Source organism: Chinchilla lanigera, unplaced genomic scaffold, assembly GCF_000276665.1.
Source record: "Chinchilla lanigera isolate Chin_1 unplaced genomic scaffold, ChiLan1.0 scaffold00040, whole genome shotgun sequence".
Lineage (NCBI taxonomy): Eukaryota > Metazoa > Chordata > Mammalia > Rodentia > Chinchillidae > Chinchilla > Chinchilla lanigera.
In genome coordinates this window covers 19185837-19206998 of record NW_004955441.1, presented here as the reverse complement: position 1 = coordinate 19206998, position 21162 = coordinate 19185837, and positions in this window count along the sequence as shown.

Below are 21162 nucleotides of genomic sequence, written 5' to 3'. Positions count from 1 at the left end.
ATCAAGATCTCCTCAGGTCTATCTTTACAGTCCATAGCTTTACTGGAGCTTCCTTTCTGGCCAAACTCACATTTTAAATCATCCTGCTGAGCTCTTTATTCTTGATTTACAACATAAATCTGGCTAAAAACCCCCAACAATAGCCCTGCCACTGCCGCAACATTTGACTGCCTTGAAATTTGTTTTGCCAGATTAGTCAGTCCACTGCCCTTAATCTTAGTCACAGGCAAAGTCTCTGGACACAAGCAAAATGCAGACAAACTTTCTGCCAACCATAATATACATCATCTGGACTCCAGCACCCAAAGCAGTCCTTCTCAGCAGAAACCTCCCAAGCCTGATCTTTACTGGCAGGATTTCTATCAGCCTTCTGGTCTTCTGAGTTCTGACCAGAATCTCTCATAAAGAACTACCAAAAGTGTTCTAGCACTTCTCTTTCAGGTGAAATCTCTGAACCTTTCCAAACTCTTCCCACAAGCCATTTCCAAAAGCTCTTGAACCACATGGTCAGGTACAGTCACAGCAACCACCTTACTTCTCTGGTACCAAATTCTGTGTTTTTGACCATCCTGTTTACACATATCATGATCTTGCTTTCAGGCATTATAATCTGAAAAACTGTCATGCTCAAATTTTATCTTAGAAGTACCCATTTGGAGAATGTACTCAAAGGAGCAATTGTACAATCTGTTGCTTCCAGCAATGAGTCTAATAGAAACAAAACATCCAGTGTGGCCAGGCATCAGATGGTGGGTTAGGGTCCTGGGAGTAAACGTGTCAGAGAGGTAGAAGGGTCCAGATTGCACACACACAAAAATCATATACACAGTTCAGGAGATTTATCTCAGGTGAAAGACAGTTTTAAACTAGGGAATTAATGGGCTCAGATTTTCATTCTGAAAAACTATCTTTGACTGCTATGTGGAGGAAGAGAACTTCTCTTAGTCACCTTTGGTCACTCCTTTTTATGTGAACTAGAATGTTTTTATGTAGCTAGTATTTATTTTAATCTACTTCACATTACAATATTTCCTTCCATTCAATTATTTGTTGTATCAATTAGGAATTGGTGTACTATAAGTAATGAGAATCCTAAAAAATGGCTTAAATGAAAATGTTTTCTTCTCATATATATGGAATCTGGAAGCAGGTATTCTGAGTTTAGAATAGAAGGTTAATAGACACCAAGGAGTGAATAATATTTAAACTGGCTCTACCAGCTTAATGTGTCCTGCTCCTGCTGCAAGATGACCAGCAGGTTTCCAGACTTCAGATGGGGTTTCCACTCTGCCTCAAGAGCAATGACTAATAAATGTGAAAACATGTCTTTTCCCTTTATGGCATTACAGGAAATTATACATGATGTTTCTATGTTCTAGAACTTAATTACATGTCACCACTTAGTTCCAGTGGATGTTGGAGAACAGAATCAGTTTCTGTGTGGCCATATGCCTAGCTGAAAGCTAAAGAATTCTTTTCTATCCCTGCCTAATAAGGGAAACATGAATATTGCGGACAAGTCTGGGCCTTTGGCCATGTTCTCTTCCTTCTAGGGAGGGAACATCTAAATCCTAACAAGCTACTAATTGTGATTCAATTAATTTGAAGCTCAGGACCTGTGGAAGTTAGGCCATCGGGTCTGGGTTTGACTCCTGATGCTTTAGTGGACCATAAGCTAAAAGAAAAGTTGTCTGCCATAAACGTATCCTACATTTAATACTGGAAAAGAAACAGCTAAACAGCAAGAGGAACTCCCATTTGGAGATGAGGAGAATGGAAACAATCATTAGTCAATCGTCCCTAGAAATTATAAATTCCCTGTAGGCAGGAACAGTGTGGGATAATCCCTTGGTTAATCACCTGGAGACCGTTGGTCCTGCTCTTTGGAAGAAACTCCCTTATAGATTGTGCTCTGTTTGTAGCTTTGCTCTGGGAAGGTTTTATCTCTCTTATTTTCATTCAAGGACACTCTTGAGGACAATAGATAGAAAGCCCTTCTTGAGACTTGTGGAATTTTTGCAGATCATTTACTACTTCTGTGTTTTGTGGGTATAGGAGTTTAATTCTGAAGGCTATTTATACACCTTTATTTTCCAAAGATGGCTGTAACAATAATTGCCTTCTCATTAATTTTTTCTGCAGTGTGGCCCTGCTATTTCCCCAACAGAAAATGGAGTCTCTCTACCCTCTTCTTGAACCTTGAGTCTTTTGCTATTTCTCCCAATAGAATATGGTAGAATAGCACCATGTGACTTCTGAAACTTGCTCTTGCGAACCAGTCTCCGTGCTATGGGTCTGTGGAAGCCCAGGCCACGTGGAGAGGTTACATGTACCACACTGATTCACTAACTTATCTGGCCCCCAGCTAATAAATCACTAGACGTGTGAGTGCTGGTTGTGACTTCATTGAAAGTATGAACCATGTAATTGATCACAGGCACTGTCCATAACTGAGGGATGTTGATAATAGTAATAACAGATTGCTGTAGTTTCATACACTGTTATGCAGCCAGAGGTAATTGATACAAAGCTTTTGCAAGCTGGATATGAAGGTTTTCCTAATACAGTTCTCTCTCAAAACAAATAAAAAGCCAAAAAAAAGTGATCTACTACTTCATTCACTTCTGGTTAATTTCAAGTATAAGTAACCATAGTCACAGCCTTGAATGAAGTTTTAAAACCGTCATCTTTTATTTACTGTTTTCTTGATTTCCCTATGCCTTTCCTCTCACATTGATGGTGGCTATCTTGGGATTGGAATAATGGGTTTCAGATGAAGGCAACACCCTTAATATCATCTTTGTCAATAGGACCACAACCTTTGTATGTGAGAAAAAAGTAATATCCTGCTGAAGTTTTTATTTCTTGGCCACCTGATCTGTGCAATTCTCTGTTTCAGAGTGAGGTTCTGAAGCTGTAGACCTTTTCAATCTATAAATGCTGTAAATCATAGGACTTGTAACATATCTGTATTTAAGGTCATAATCAGAGGGTACCTTCTTTAGCAAAGTTGAATTCCCTTCCATCTCTGCTTTCTGGCCTGAATTTAACCTTTTCTTGTAGGGCATTACTGAAAATGGTGATAAACAACAACTTCTAACATTCTATATCTTTTCTATCATCCTTCTTTGGCATGTGATCTGGCTTGCAAGGCGTCTTAGTCATTTTCCCATTGCTAGGACAGGATCCCTGACATGCACAATTTAAACTAGGAGAGATTTATTTTCACTTATGGTTTCTGGAGATTCAGTAGATGGAAAGATTCAGTAGATGGCTCTTTGGCAGGAATAGCATGGTGGAAATGTATGTCAGATGGATACTGCTTTACCACATAGCGCACAGAAGGCAGAGAGAGAGGGAGGAGCTAGGGCCACAAATATACCTTCCCAGCTCATGCCCCCAGGTGCCCAACTCTTCTGACCAGACAACACTTTAAACACAAACTATTGAGGGATGTACCATACTGATTCACTACACTGGGGGAAATTTTAGATCTAAATGATAACTTTTGGCCCTGGCTCTGAAAAGCTTATGTCCATCTCATGCAAAGTATATTTTACTTCTAAGAGTTGCCAAAGTCTTAACAGCTTTTGCATTTTTTAAAAGTTCAAGTCAAAGTCTCTTCCATGACTCAAGGCAAACTATTACCTATCAGTCTATATAAGAGAAAAAAAAAACAAGTCACATAATCCCATGGTACAGTAGTACAGGGTAAATATTCCTATGACAAAAGAGAGGAATAGGGGCATGGAAAAGAATCAGACCAAAGCAAGACTGAAATCTCGCAGGCAGACATTAAGTTCTGTAATTGCATGTCTGGCATCTGGGGCACATGGCAGTGAGATGTGTGTTCTAAAAGACTTGGGCAGCTCTACCCTCTGGCCTTGCTGGTTAGAGCCCACATGGGCTCTTTCTTGATTGGCTCCATTGATGGCCTGTAGCTTTCTTTGCCTGACATTCCACATTCCTGACATCTTTGATTTTCTGGTTTTTTTTTTGCTGCACCTTTGGTTTTAATCCCACAGCTTTATACATTGCCCTTTCCGGGGTTTCTTGGCCAGCCTCCAAGGTCTTCCTTTGAAATTTGAGTGGAAGCCTCCTTGATCCCACAACTCTTCCATTCTGCATACTAGTAAAGCCAGAATTACAGTATATCAATGCCAAGGTATGCCACCAGTGTGCATGTGGGGAGCCACTTGGAGTGCTTTAAAGCTCAGGGGCATCTCAGGACACCTGAGGACATGTCCTTGCTGTCTAGCACAACCACACGGAGGGATACAGTTTTGTAACCATAACTTAGCAGTGGACAGCTGTGCATGTGCCAGTGAGGCTAGTGTGTCAGAATGTGAGTATGAGATCACAACCTGTATAAAGTTATACAGTAAGGATGTAGGTGGCTCTTGTGCTCTTGTGTTCTGCTGCATGCTGTGAGCTGTTGTTGCTGATGTCTTGCACATGTGCGTTCTTTAACTTAGGGACCTCGCCCTCAAACATCTCCCTTCGGACCCTGAGTGGGCTGATGGTGGAATATGCTGGGCTCCCTTGGGCCGTGACTGCCATAGCTCTGAGTGTCTTGATGACTGCACATGTTGTAAGGAACCTCAGGGAACCAAATCCTGAGGAGGCCCCTCTTTAACAGGGGTCCCAGAGACTCTCTTCTCAAAGGAAAGGTTTACCTGTTTTCATATTTGAGCCTGTGATCCATGGGGTATTGCTGATTCCTGGGATGCTTTCAGTGATCATCCCTGTATAAGATGCAGTTCCTTTTTAATGGCTCTAATCTCTTCAGCAGCCACACTTCCTTTGGCTCCAGTTTACAAGTGATTCTTTTTGTACTTTTCAAATTTTTGTGCCTTTCCCTTTGCCACCAATTCTCACTATAAATCTAGCTAGAAGCAGCCAAAAGAACCCATGCCACAGCCTGAATATTGGCCCTCTTGAAATTTCCTCTGCCAGATTAATTAGTCCACTTCCCTTAACCTTAATCTCCTGGAAAGTCTCAGGATATGGACAAAATACAGATAAATTCCATGCCAGAATGTGACACACATGGCCTCTGGTCCAGTTTCCAATACAGTCCTCAACCCACTGAACCTTCATGGGTGTGGCCTTTGCGGTCTACCTTCCTGTCACCTTTCTGGTCTTGTACAGTCTGACTAGAATCACCAATCAGGCTCTGTTAACAGCATTCTGGGGCTTCTTGACCCCGCATCTCCAAATCCTTCCAAAGGCCTCCAGCAGATCAGCTCTACAGGCTTCTAAACCACATGGTCCAGTACAGCCACAACAAGACTCCTTCCCAGCACCACTTTTCTGTCTTGGGAACAAAATACCTGGTTCCTGTAACTTAAAGTAAGAGAGGTTTATTTTTATTTATGGTTTCTGGGGACTCATTCCATGGTTAGCTGGCTTCAAAGAAAAAAATGCGTGGTGGAACAACATGGCCAAGGAAGGCTGCTCACTGCATGGGAGTCAGGAAGCAGGGAGAGAAGGGAGGAGCCAGGGACAATAACACCCTTCCAAATTATACCACCAGTGACCTGTGTCTTTTAACCAGGTCCCACCTTCAGACACGTGAGACTTCTGGGGAAGATTTCAGATGGATGTCATAACACAAAGTAAAAAAGTTTGTTTGGTCAAGACCTTTGATTGACTAATCTATGTCATCACAAAATGAGGGTCGGTAGATTTCCACCATACAGTGACTAGTGATTTCCACTGGTTGCATAGCACCATATCAACAGGTCAATGTTCAGTTTGTTTTAAATTTTATCATTTTCAACACTTATTTCCAGTTATCTTCATTTTGAATCACTTTAGATTAATTCAGCTATGATCAACGGGTCAAGCAGCAATGGCTTATGCAAGACGGAAGTACATCTCTGTCTAACACAGAGGACTCCAGGGTAAGGTACTCCAGGATCAGTCTAGTAGTTTCAGAATTAAGGTCCTCTATCTTGTTTGTTTGTTTGTTTTGTCTTTTCTTCCGGTACCAGGAATCAAACTCACTACCCTGCACTTGCCAGGCAGGCGCTTTGCCATTGAGCTAAATCCCCAGCCACAAGGTCCTCTCTCTTGATGCTCTTATATTCTTAATCTGCTGCCCTCATCATTCATGATCGTGAGCTCTAGTCCTCACGCATACTTTCTAGCCAGGAGGAAGAAAAAGAGAAGCAGAGAAGAGCGTGCCTGTTTCCCTTTAGGGATATGCGGTAGGAGTTGTGCAGCCCTTCCATTTATGCTCCATTTGCCAGCAGATACTCACCTGGTCTTTATCTTAGGAGGTCATGTGCCCAGAGTAGCCATTATTTTCATCTTCTTTAAGATCACTTGCCTATGTTTTAATTTTTTGGCACAGTTTTCTTATGAATTTAAGTTTTAAAATGAGGTGTATTGCATGAAGGAAACATTTCTGATAAAGCTGAGAAAATCCATCCTTGGAAGGCTCTTAGGGATCTAGACCCAGGACTTCGCTTATCCCTTGTGACTAAATCCTCCACATCAACTCTCAGCCATTCTCACAGCCAATTCTGATCATTCTGGAAGGGTTTGTTGTTTGCACTTGGGGTACACAATTAGAAATTTTCAGTAAGGTTTAGATTTGATAAGAACCCCGTTGGTCATTTCTGCATTTCCTCCCAATAACTTGACTGTTGCCCCTCCAGTTTAGCAATCTTTGTCAAATCTTATTCTAGAAGAATAAATTTTGTTTGCTCAAATGCAAAGTAGTTTTTGTTTGTTAGCCACAAATTGGTGAGATAATGACTTTTCCCGTTATCTTCAGAAAAAGTGAATAGATATTGAAGTGATAAAAGCCCGGTACGTTTCATCCATTCGTTAGGAGATACTAACTTCTCACTTCGTTGGTAACAGTACTCTGAGTGATGTTGTGAAGAAAACGGCTGTGGTCTCGACTGTGGAGGCCTGAATAACGGCTCGCAGAACTGTCCAAATTCTAATTAAAGGAGCCGGCGAATGTGTTAACTGACATGGTAAAGGAACGTTGCAAATTTGATGAGGCTGAGGACCTGGAGCTTGAGACAATACTCTGGATTATCTGGGAGGCCTGAGGTACAGTTGTGTGTCTTGAGAGGAAGCAGAGAGAGAGTTGGGAGAACAGGAAGGGGCAATATGCTGAGCTAGGGAAGGAGGGTTAGGGATGCTGAGCCATGAGCCACAGAAGGAGGACACCGGTCAGGGAAAGGAAAGAGCTCTGGTGAGGGCTCTCCCCGGGGCCTGCAGGGGCCTGTGACCCTGCTCGCATTATGATTTCACCCCCGTTGAAACAGATGGTCAGCTTATGGCCTCCAGAGCTACGAGCAAATGCATTTCTGTGGGTCAAAGCCACTAATTGTGTGGTCATTTCTCATAGCACACACAGGAAATTAATATATTGCCTTTTACAGAGTTTATAATCTAGTGGGTTAAAAGACAATTAAAATGAAATATGAAATGATATCTAAACAGAAACTTGGAAGAGAGATGTGGGTTAGAGTGGATCAAAGACCAGGGAAGAGAACAATCAGAGATAGCTGGGAGTACTGAGGTTTTAAAAGTCACTTGGTCTCTTAGAAATGGAGGGTGCTTATTGGGGCAGGGGTGGGCAGCGGATGTGGTGGCAGAAATGACATGCAACGCGCTTTAGGAGGTTCTGGACGATGAAGGCACACGTTAGACGTAAAGCTTCTTGATAACACAGCGGGTGAGTGAAAAGTGCTGAGGCCCACACCGTTCCTTCCAGGAGCCATTCCTGGGCCTTCAGGATTTAGATATTTTGCCTTCTTACTTTTTTCTTTTCCCAAGAATGAACTTCAAAGACTCCTTTGGTTTTGCATGTCAGCGTCTTTTTGCCTCCTCTCTCCTGACCTTCAGACACATTTACCTAATCAAAATTTTCACTAGATAATAACAAAAGTCTAAAGCTTGACGTCCCAAATGGTCCTTTACCTTAATCTGTTCCTTGCCTTGATAAATAGTAACTCTTTTCTTCTACCGCTGAACTCAGATTCTTGAAGTTGCCCCGATTCCTCTTTTCTATCTTCTAACAAAGCCGGTGCCTCAAGACCCAGTCGCCGGCCTCAGGCTTGACCTCTGAACAAGCGAGGCTTTTGAAGTACATTCTCTCTAGACCATAGCCAGAGCCCTGCTCAGACTCTGCTGCTGTTCAGGAGTAAGAAATCTGGGCGTTGCTGGATGATTTCAAGTTCTGGGTGTGTTTTGGACACTGGCCCAGGGTACAGGTTAAGGCAGTGTCAGTGTGGGTCGGGAGCAGGGGGGGATGGAGGTTCTTTATGACTTCACCTCCAGATAGGAATCAAGACTCAGATATCAAATTCCTCTGTCCATTATACGTACATAGGCAGTTTAATGACATCCAGGCTAGCTGGTGGGTTTGTGCTACAATACATGTGTTTTACAAATCAAGGATTCATCATTAATTTGAAATACTTAATACCAAAAGTGTAATTGGGGTTAAAATCTCTTCATGTTATTATAAGAAATGCCATAGCTACATTTGTCAGTGGAAAAGCTTTTAAATTCCTTAAATATAATTTCAGCTGTTGTAAATTTTTGAATGGTTGCATAAAAGGACCTTACTTCTTTTTTATCACCAACTAGACAGAACAAGTTTCTCATTGATGGTGCCCATCAAGAATTTATAGAGATCATAAATAGAATGTCTTGAATAGGAATTGAATAAAACCTTTTTTATTCTGGCCATGCATAAAATTTTTATATCATTTTTTACATAGTTAAAATGACCTCATTAAAATGTTAAAATATTTTAATTGGGAATTTTAGAAAGAGTGTATATTTAGTGTCTTCCCTAACTCTTTGCATGCTGTATATTTTTATAATTGTATAAGGAAATGATAATGACTTTTAAACCAGGTTCCATATAGAAGTCCCTTGGTCCTTTCCCATTTACTTCAAGTGTTCCTATACAAACATTATTTTTCTATTAGTTTAAAAAATAGTGACAAAATGCACATAACATAAAACTTACCATCTTAACTACTTCTAGTGTAGAGTTCAGTAGTGTGAAGTATGTCCATACTGTTGCAGAGCGAGTATCCAGAACCCTTCATCTTGCAAAATTAAAATTGTGTACCTTTAAACTATTACACCCCCTTCTCTTCTTTCCCATCTCTGTAAACCAACATCCTACTTTCTGTTTCTATGAACTGTGACCTCTGTAGGTACTTCATCTAAGTGGAATCATACACCTGACATTTTGTGATTGGAGTATTTTAGTTAGCAGGATATCCTCAAAGCTCTTTCATGCTGAAGCAGGCTCTCTCCCGTAAAGCATGAACAATGTACGTGTGTGCCACATTTTGTGTACCCACTCATCCACTGATGGAGGCTTCGCTTGGTCGCACCTGTTGGCTGTTATAAACAATACTACTGTGAACATAGGTGTACAGTGTTTCTTCCAGATCCCAATTTCAAATGTTTTGGTTGTATACCCAGGAGTAGAATTGCTAGGCTGTGTTGTAGTTGTATGTTAAGGCTTTTGAGAAACCACAGTAGTATTTTCCACAATGACTACAACATTGTACATTTTCCTCAGTAGTGCACAGCAACTCTATTTTTTCATACCTTTGCCAGCACGGGCTGTTTTCTGTGTTTTGGATAGTATCTGCCCTAGTGGATGTGAGGTAGTCTCTCTGTTCTTGGGCTAGTACTACCCTATGGTTAGATGGGCTCTCTGATGGTAAGAGGGAGCAATACAGCTCACCCTCACCATCCCCATTTATCTCAGTTGTCAGATTGAATGGACCACCGAAGGGGCTATTACCAGGGCAGGCCTCGTTGGACAGGCGGGCTGGGGGCATGACCTTGAACTGTGTCTGGTCTTTGGCTCCTTCATCCCTGGCCTTTCCGCTGTGTTTCCTGGATGACATGAGTTGAGCAGGCTTTCTCTGCTATGGTCTTCTGACACGATGTTTCCATCTTGGAACCAGCCCACCACGAACCAAAACCGTGAGCCAAGATAAACACCTCCTCCTTTAAGTTACGGACACTGAGTTTTGTTCCAGCAGTGGGCCAGTTGGCCAATACACTGATCCCTCACGATTTCCAGGGAAAGTAGCTGTGCTGTATCCCAGTAGGAGATGCTGCTGGGCAGGACACACAAGGGCATTTTGACAAAGAAACTCTTGGTTTATTTACATTACTTGCAGCCTGGTTAACGGAGGCATACACTAAGCCTCGCAAATTCTCAGCATTCACTGCTACAACCCTTCCTTTTGAAAACTTTAATCTACAGTGCAAATCTTACATGCTCTTGACAACTGTCCTCTGTATTAACTTAGCACCAGTGTTTCCTTTTCACTTGTGACCAGGGGTGTATCAAATCTGAGCCCTCCCTCTTTATTATGCCTACTACCAAAAGTCTTATTGACAACACATTCTTGAGAACTGAATAATGCTTATCTAATCTGTCTAATACAATATGTCAACATTTTATATAGGAAACATACAGATACTCCTCAAATATCCATTGTCTTATAACTAACTATGCCTTTTATTTAAAAAGTCTCTAGTTAAATACATTTTCTACATTATTTATGCTTTTAACTTTATTTCTCTTTAATTAAGACAAAAATTTATAGGACACCCAGCTCATTTTTACTTCTCAGTTAAGAGATCACACTGCCCTCTGATTAACAGTCTTCCTCGGAGATACATTAATTTCTCAACCCAACTAATTTCCCTTGATCAGTCAGTAAGTTTCCTTTTGGTTGGCTTATCAATCTGTACCTGGCTGGGAGAGAAATATAATTCCTGGAAATGTTTAGCAGTCTAGCATATTATTTATCATTTTTATCTAGAGTTTTGTTCTGACTTTGGCAATTCCATCAAAATAAAACCTGAAGCAAAATATAGGCAAAAGTGTAGGCAATGTGTAGTTCCTAAATGTTTTTTCCAATTCAAAGATAATCTCAATTTTTCTCTTTTGAGTCTGTTTTATTTCTCTGCATAGACCTTGTTCTTTTAGATCAGCTTGACCTCAGTTTCATAAAGTGGCCTGCCTCTAATTACAACTAAATGCTTGAAAATATCAGAATATGTTCTCCCATATCTGAAAGGGAAATTCACTTGTGGGAGAAATAATTTTATTTTCTTTTTGGGGTGCAAGTGAAGACTCCTTGAAATATGAGTAGTGACAACATAATTTCCTGTTGTTATCCAGACAGCATTGTGGCCAAATTTTCTGTATAACGTTTGCTCACGGAGGTCACCGTAGCTGACCTTTCACATTTTTATAACCTAATATGCACAGGCATTCCCCCGTGCATTTCTAAAGGAGAACCGCAAGATCCAACCCTCTTACCCACAGCCCCATACTAAGGACCGCTCTTTGTAGAGGAGGCACATTATCATCTGGCACAGTAACTGGAAAGCAGCTGGCTGGTGACATGGCAGAGGCTGCCTACAATGATTCTGATTTCTGGTGGTCAGGTTTTCTTTCAAAAAGCAGGAGAGTGGTTGATGGATGAGGAAGCAATTTGATTGGAGGCTCACACCATTAACTCTGGCATGGCTTTCATTCCCCAGTCCCTCTCACTACAGTCTGTGCACCATTCTATAAAAACAACCAGGGACTAATCTCATTACAGACTGAATGAGGGATACTCCTTGGAGATGGGGTGTGGAACCTGCACTCTTCAAATAGACTGCATGAATGATCCCTTCCCTTCCCTTCCCTTCCCTTCCCTTCCCTTCCCTTCCCTTCCCTTTGTGGCTTTTAAAATTTTTACTTTGGTGTCATAAGAATCTGAAAACAACATAAAATCTATCCTTTAAAAATTAAGTGTACAGGGGCTGGGGATTTGGCTCAGTGGCACAGTGCCTGCCTGGCAAGCACAAGGTTGTGAGTTCGATTCCCAGTACAGAAAAAAAAAAACCAAAAAAAAATAAGTGCACAATAGATATTAATTTTTAAATTTTGAAATAGGATTTTATATTTGCAGGCAATTATAAGAAATAATACAAAGAAATCCTTGTCTCTTTGCTTGGTTTTCCCTGAAGATAACTTCTTGCAAAACCTTGCTAGGATGTAGCAGCCACCCTGTGTTCAGTGATACCGGCAGGGTACAGATCGTTAGGAAGTTTCCTCCAGTTCCCCTTTTGTAGTTTGCTCCTTCCTGCTTGCCCCCATCCCCATGAGCTCCAGGACCTGCTAGGATGGATGGGTATACTATCAAATGACAGGAGATCTACTGTGTTTCCTTGAAGTGATAGTGCAAAATTATTTAGCTGATTTTTATTCTGTCTTTCTAATCTTGCAGGGTTAAACTCTTAGCTTGTTGTTTTCTCCGACCTCAGTCGGGTTCTGCAGTGCTAGCGAGTCAACCCTCAGGTAGACATCCATGAGCCTTACTTCCACCACACTTGCAGCCCAGTACCCCCAGCGTGGCCTGCGATATTTCCAGCTGTTTCTCCCGAGTGCTCGCCCATCCCACCCCTGTGTGTTCTCGTTCTAGTTCTGCTTCCCTGGCTCTCACCGATGCACACTTTTCTTCCTGCTGTCGTGCTCATCAGATGATTCCAGCCGGCGAGAAACCTACAAGGCTCAGCACAGAATTAAATGTTTTTGTTAAATTTATGGCAAAAGCAATTTTTAATGTTTTCTGTATAAATAGGAAGACCTACAGGGAGAATAAGCCAACAACTGAAACAAGCGTTCACATCTCCCTTGAATAATCACTAGGGATGTCTTCATTATTTCATTTGATTATTTGCTTTTCTGCTCAATGGCAATAACCAAGGCCTTGGGATATTTATTTTAGTTTCTTGGAAACAGTCCTGCAGAAGCAGGATTTGTTCGGATCTATGACTGCCTTGTGGATTGTTATTTTAAGGAGCTTCTTAATTTAACCTTAGTATATCCCTTTTTGTTCTGTTGGTGTTCCAATGTTCATTTCAACACACGAATAAATTTATAGTGACTGCTTAAAAGCATTTTGGCTTCTTAAAAGCATTTTGGGTACAGTCTGGGCAGTTGTAAATATAATTTCATTTATTTGGAGGAGATAATTTGTGGATAAACAGTAATTCAGTTGCTAAAAGCTATCTCTGTTATGTTTTCACATTTTCTGAGCATGTGAAATGAAGTGTAAACATTATATAGAATTGAGAGAGGAAATATTGGATATTATGTAAATTTAGTATATGAGTTCTCAGGAAATACCATGCTCTTTCCATTTACTTATATGAGAGCACTAATATATTTGAATACCCAGGGAGAGAATGAGCTTTAAGCAGGTTAAACTGTGCAAGGCTAGTTCTGCCACTTCCTTGGCATGGAATTCAGGTAAGTTCAATATACCAAACTTCTAATTCTTCATGCTGAAAATGAAGACAATATGGCCAATTTTAGAGGTAAATGAGATAATATAGGTGAAGTATCATCAGGCATAGAAAAAGAAAGTTCCAAAAATATCCTCAGTATATCTGAGCACTTTGAATATTACAAAGTTTTGATTTGCATTTAGTAATCTTCCTAATCCATAATTTATATACATATTATTTATGGTTCCCTCTTTGAGTTTTTCAATTTTTCTGTGAGGCATAAAAATAAATCTCTTTATTCTTTTTAACAGAGAAAAGTGTTTTAAGATTAGTTTATTGCCAAGCCTAAAACTGACTTCATAAAACTTCAGAATCAGATATAGGAGTGGCTGATTTTAGAGGCTGCTTACTCCAAGCCTCCCCTTTAACAAATAACAACCCAGGTCCTAGAGTGGAAACAACATGTCCAAGGCCTCAGGTCTGGCATGATGTCCCCTGTTCCCCATGAGTTCGAAACCCATTAGATGGCAGGGAAAGTTATACATCTCAGCTGTCCACAGCTCCTGATCTTAAGCCTTACCTACCCGCTTCCCAGCTCACACTTTTGCCCTGCAGCATAAGCACTGTTGGGTTTTCTCTTTGTGGCTCCACTGGTGCTGTCTTTTTGTCAGAAAGATCCTTGCTGCTCTTCCACTTTCGACACACTCATTCTGACCGAGAATCACGGAGTGGCAGCACTCAGAGGTCTCACAGCCCTGTTCCCACCTCCTACCCAGACACGCCCAGACCTACTGTGCCTCCACGTTACGTGTTCATCAACTCTGAGCACACCGTGTTTCAGAGGTGTTGGGTCTGTTCTTCCCTGTGGCTAGGACAAAGTTCCTGACATGCATGATTTAATGGAGGAGAGGTTTGTTAAGCTCACACCTTCAGCAGACTAATGCCATGCCCTGGGTGGCTCCAGGGCAGAAATAGTACAGTAGCTTCGATGGCAGAGGAAAGCTGTTTGCTGCCTGTTGGCCAGGAAAGAGAGCGCGAAGGGCAGATCCTTGGATGAGAGTATCTCCTCTAAGTCATGCTGCAAGAGGCCCGTGCCTTCCAATCAGGCCCCACCTCCTAGTGTGAGTCTTTTGGGGGCACTGTATATTTAAATCATAACTGTTATGTGATCTTTTTGTCTACTGTATTATAAAACTCTAAGTGCCAGGAACCTGTGTTATTTATTTTTCTATTTTCAGTGCCTACAATAGGGTTTGACACATTGTATATGTTCAACAGATATTTGTTGGACTGACCTGTTGTTTGACTTCTGTGTACTGCACTTTGTATTGTCTTTACTGATATGATCTTCTCTAGTCTGATCCTACATTTTCAGACTTGAATGCATTAACTCAAGCTTATTTACACTGCTAAGTACAAAATTGGGCCATGTGATTCAGAACAGAGATTGAAGTTCTCCAACTTTGCCCTAAAAATTACACGAATGCAGAAAATTTATAATGTGTAAACATCATGGTTTCTTTCTTCTTTTTGGTGTAAGAAATAAAACATTGAAAAACAGCATAAAACAGATACACCCTTAACGTACTAACATAGCAGAAATATCCTCTCTCCCTCTTTCTCTTCCTTCCACCACAACGGCTGAGAAGTAGGACCCTGTCAGCACCCAGAGGTTGTCTGTGCACCTTTCCTGATCACCACGCTTGTCTGACCCTGAAGGTAACCTGGACCCTGACTTGTATGCCATCCACATTTGTATTTTTTCTTTATGTCTTTACTGTCTCAGGATGCATTCTTAGGCATATTATATCAGTTTTGCTTATTTTTTATACTTTATCTAAATGGAAACAGAGTGGTCATTGCTTTGTGTATGGCTGGTATATAGAAATAGAACTGATATTCTTTATTGTGACAAAAATATCAGCTGAGCGTGGTAGCACATGCTTGTAATTCTTGCACCTAGGAGGCTGAGGCAGGAGGATAGCTGTGAGTTCAAGGCCAGCCTAGGCCACACAGTGAGTCTAAGGGAAGCCTGAAGTATGTAGTAAGACCTTGTCTCACAGAAACAAAAAGAAATTGTGACATAAATGTATAACACAATATTTATCATTTTAACCATTTTAAGTATACTGTTCAGTAGTGTTAAGTATATTCTTCTTGTTGTGAAACAGATCTCACTAAGTCACTCTTCTTGTAAATACGAAGCATGTAACAACACACATAAACCACAATATTCTTTTCTCAGCACTTGATAAGCACTCGTCTAGTTTTGAATTCTATGGATTTGACTACTTTAGACCTCATATAATAGAATCATGTAGTATTTGTCTTTCTGTGACTTATTTCACTTGGCATAATGTCTATAAAGTTCATCCATGTTAACATGTGATGGGATTCCTTCCTTTCAGAGGCTGCATAATACTTTTACACACACTCACACTCAGGTACCCACAGCTCACCCGTTATCTATCTGTCTGTCAGGGGACATTTGGGAAACGTTCACCTGTTAGCCATTGTGAATAGCGGCTACTAACAAGGATTTGCAAATATCTCTTTGAACTTCTGCTTCCAGTTCTTTCTGTCACATACTACCCAGCAGTGAGGTTCAGGGACCAGAGGGTAGTTCCATATTTACTTTTCTGTGGTGAGGGGGAGGAGCTTCCATGCTATTTTCCATGGATGTTGTGCCATTTTGTAATCCCAACAGCAGTGCACAGGATTCCACTTTCTCCTCATCTTTGCCAACATTTTAATTTCTGGTTTTTGGATGGTAGCCATCTTTATGGGTATGAGGTGATATTGTGTTTCTTATTTGCTTTTTGCTAATGATTAATGTTGAATATTTTTGATATGTTTATTGAACATTTGTAGATGTATATTTTATATATTGTTATATCTAGGTATCTTTCTAAATTTACACATTCTAAGTTTTTACACACTCCTTTGGAATACACATACAGAGATATACACTTTATGAGTATTGATAGCTTACTTTTTTCTAATTATGATTTTTTCTTTCCCTACTTCTCATTATAGAAGTTTAATATTGATATTACTTTTACATTCACTGATATCTTTACCTTTATCCAAGAAAATGCGGATACATTAAAATTCTCTAAATCTCTTTATCTTCAGTCTAAGACATGCCATTGCTTTATTTTTTTTTTTCCCCACTGGTAAGTCTGTGTTTGCAGGACATAATGGCGACACTTTGTGGGAAGTTGGTGCGTGGACGTGAGACATCTTCGTTCTGTTTAAGTCCTCTTGCCCTCCTCCCTTTTCTCTTGGGCCCTTCCCCTTTGCAAAAGACCTATTTATCTGTTTCCTATTATCCTTTATTTTATTCTTCAATTGTATTTTGGGTTTCCCATATAAAAAAACCTGTGTGACATTTCATGTGCCTGACTTACTTTACTGGAAATTATGGACTCAAGATGCATCGATTTTCCTGAAAGTGACTCAAGTTTATCTTTTTTTATAGCAGAATAGTACTCTATTGTCTATAAATACCACATTTCCTTTATCCATTCATCTACTGATGGACATGTAGGCAGCTTCCAAGGTTCAGCTATTATGACTTGTGCTGCCAGAGATACGGTTATGTATGTATCACTGTGCAGCAGTACCTTGGTTCACGAACTTAATTTGTTTTATGACTTGGGGGAAGATGTCTGCATTTGTGTGTGTGCAGGGAAGGTGGCTGTGGCTGTGTTTGCCACTTGATGCAAAGTTTGCAGATGGAAGCAAAATTTTGCCAAACACTTTTGTTTGTGAGCTGAACTGTTTGCTAACAGAACCATCTGTGAGTTGAGGTATCACTGTAGGTGACATCTTTAACCCCTTAGGGAAGATATCTAGAAGTGGAATAGTACATTAAATGGAATTTCTAGTTTTAGTTCTTGAAGGAATGAAGTAATTGAATTCTATATGAACGTACAGTTTGAAGACCTTGAGTGATATTGTGTTCCTGCAGAAAGTACCTAATAGGAATGTGAGGTCACCTTGATCCAGTTCAGGTTTTGAGATGTTTATGAGCCATGTGAGGGCTATTCTACTTCCCCATGGCTGGTTCTTTATTCTGGAATGAAACTCTTCGGGTCGAATAGACGGGTGCTCGAGAGGTGGTGGTTTAGCAGAGTTGGCAAACTTTGAGGTCACCGGCAAAACATCTACTTTCTCAGCAGCCACTTTCTGACCTGAGGCACAGTGGAGGAGTCCAGATCACCTTCCTAGATTGCTGTCTTTTACCTCTCTGTATTGTGTCTGCCTCACCGTCCTGTTCGTACTTGGGCAATTCTTCTAAAGTTTTAGGGTATTTTGTCTGTTTAAATGGTATGGTATGGCACATATCTCACTTGTAGTTACTGTGAGCATGCGTCCACTTTTAAGATATTTACATTTTTCTTTCTGAATGTGGGAGGGCAGAATTCATAAACTTTAGTTTAGACTTTTGTTTTATCATGACATACTTTTCCCTGAGGTTTTTTTTGTCTGACAAAGGAATAGCTGAAGAAAGAATTTAAGTGAATTAATTGGGAGGGCTATGCTTTCCTTCTATACTTTGAAATTGTTGAGGAAAGATATGTGAATTAAGAGAACACCACAATAAATAATATAATTTTTGAGGAGTTATTTGTTATGGCTTACATGCTTTTGGCCCTCCTCTCTTAACTTTTACCCAGATGGGAGTTAGACTGTAATCTTTGTCTGGTGGTCCCCTGCCTCTGTGCTGTGTGGGCTGATTTCATTTCTTCACGTATGTTTCCCAGTGATGCCACAAATAGGACATTACTAACGGGATTGTGTAAAGCTCAAAATTGTGCCATGGTTCGGGTGGCTAGAGGTGCAAAGTCCAGGTGCCAGCAAGGCACGGTCCGTTCCAGCCTCTCACTTAATTGCTGAAGTTTTTTTTTTTTTTTTTTTTGGTCATCTTCAGCATTCACTGACTTCTTGATATATCATCTTGATCGATCTCTGTCTTCATCATCATGGGTGTTCTCTCTCTGTTTGTGTGTCTGAGACCAAATTTCCTATTTTTCTTTTGCAGTACTGAGGGTTGAACCTAGATGTGCTATGCTACTGAGCTATGTCCCCAGTCCCCCATTTATACATTTTATTTTGAAACAGGGTCTTACTAGTTGGTTCAGTCTGGCTTCTAACTTGTGATCTTCTTGTCTCAGTCCCCTAAGTAGCAATTCAGCTCATTATACTTTGTACACATTCTTTTTCAGCATTCATACAATATATAAACAAGTTCTTGTTGAGATAGGTACTGCTCAGAAATCTACTCTTGTGGAACATGTGTTTTCCTGGTGGTGGGCAGCTGTTAGGCAAAAGGAGGATAAGGACTGTTATGTAATTGCTGGAAGCAAAACAAACAATTTCACTAAAATAGTTTTAAAGCTCTTGCCTAAATGGATTTCTATCGCCAGCAGGATTCTCTGTGTCTTGGCTGAAGGCTGTGAGGCTTACCAATGGCCCATGTAGTGTTCATGACTGATTGCAGTAGTTCAACAGAGAAAACAGTACCTGCCATAGGTGAATGCTAATTTACCGGTGACATGCCTTGAGCACTGCACCCCACATCCAGTCATTTTGTTCATATAGTTTAGCTTTGGAAGTTCTTGTGGAAGATTAAAATAGCCCTGACCACTTAATTTTTAATCAGTCTGATGATCTTGCTGGCAATTAGAGCGAGGTAAATTCAACTACTAGTTGTATTTTAGACAGCATGGAAAGCTAATATTGGCTACTGTAATTTTCAACTCTGATGGGTTTTGTAAAAGGGTAGGAGAAAATAATAGGGAAAAGTAGGAGATTTGAGCTTTTGTGAATCACCCTCACCACAAAAAATGGTGTAACCTTCTTCCCCTCCTTGTTTACAGACCTTGTTTCTGATTTATCCTTTTGTCTTTTTTCTTTTCCCTTCCTTCCTTTGCCCCTCCCCTTTTTCTAGTTCCCCTTTCTTTTGAACAGTTTCTTCCTATTTCACAATACCTATTATACACTTTGCTCCTTATTTACCCCTTTGGTTTCTCACATCAAAGAAACAATGTGACATTTACACATATGTGTCTGATTTATTTCACTTAAGAGTATGGTCTCAAAGTGCACCCATTTACCTAGCAATATCTCAAATTTCTCCTTCTTTATGGCTGAGTAGTACTCCATTGTGTAAAAAAAAAACCCTTTATCTATTCCTTGATAGATGGATCCTTCTTCCCAACAGCTCAGTCAACAATTGTTCTTAGTTGATTTCTTGATAATTGCCATTCTTTCTGGAGTGAGAAGGAGCCTCAGTGTTCTTTTAATTTGCATCTACTGAATGACCAGTGATGTTCAACACTTTTTAATATACTTATTTGTCATTTGTATTTATTCCTCTGAGAAGTGACTATTCATTTCAGATGCCCAGTTTTGGATTGGGTCTTTGAATTTGGGGGATCTGATTTTTTTTCGATTCTTTATATGTTCCAGATATTAGTTCTTTGTCTGAGGGGCAAGTGGCTAAAAGTTTTTCCTACTCTGTGGCTTGTCTTTTCACTCTATTGGTAATTTCTTTTGCTGGGCAAACAATTTTAATGGATGTGATCCCTGTTGTTGATTCGTTATAGTATTTCCTGTGCAATCTGGGTTTTGTTCATGAAATCTTTGCCTACACCAATGTCTTAAGTGCTGTGTCTATTCTTTCTTGCAGTAGATATAGTGTTTCTGTTTTAATATTTAGATCTCTGAACATCTCCATTACAGTTTAATGTATGGTGAGAGACATGGGTCTAGTTTTAATCTTTGGGACTTGAAAAGCTGCTTTTTCTGGGACCATTTATTAAAGAGGCTATCTTTCTGCCAGTGAATATATTTAGTCTCTTTGTTAAAGACAAAGTGGCTGAGTGTATTTGGAGTTTTTTGTGGCTCTTTTAATGTGTTCCCTTGATCCACAGGTCTGTTTTTTTTGGCCAGTACCATGGTGTTTTTATCACAGCAGCTTTGTAGTTCAATTTTGAATAAGGGATTGTGATGTCCCCTGCCTTGCTTTGCTGCCTAGGATTACTTCTACTATTCTAGATGTCTTCTGGTTCCAAATGAATTTTAGGGATATTTTTCTATTTCTGTGAAGTATGCTGATGGTATTTTGATTTGGACTGCATTAAATCTCTATAGCATTTTTTGGAGTATGGCAATTTTTACTAGGTTGGTTATTCCTCCCCATTAGTAAGTGATATCTTTTTATTTTCTGATATCCTCTTCAATATCCTTTTTTCAGAGTGCTATAATGTTCAGTGTATAGCTCTTTTACTTCCTTGGTTAGATTGATTCCTAAGTATTTCATTTTTTTTGAATGCTGTTGTTTCCCTAGTTTCTCTTTCAGTGTGTTTGTTGTTTGTGTACAGGATGCTATTCATTTTTGTGTTGACTTTGTATCCAGCTACAGTACTGAATTTGGTTACTAAATCTAGAAGTGTTTTGGTGGAGTTTTTGGGTTCTTCTTTATAGAGTATCATGTTATCTGCAAATAATGACAATTTAACATCTTCCTTTCCTATCCTTATTCCTTGTATTTCTCTTTCTTATCTAATTGCTCTGGTTAATGTTTCCAAAAGTATATTAAATAAGAGTGGTGATAGTTCACATCCTTGTTTTGTGCTTAGGTGATTTTAGGGTGAAACTTTTCATTTTTTGACCATTTTGTATGATGTTGGCTGTTAGTTTGTCATAGATAGTTTTTATCAGATTGATGTAAAGACCACCTATTCTGATTTTATATAAGGTTTTCTTTATCATGAGTGGGTGCGGGACTTTGTCAGACACTTTTTCTGCATATATTGAAATGATCATGTAATTTTTGTCTTCAGCTCTGTT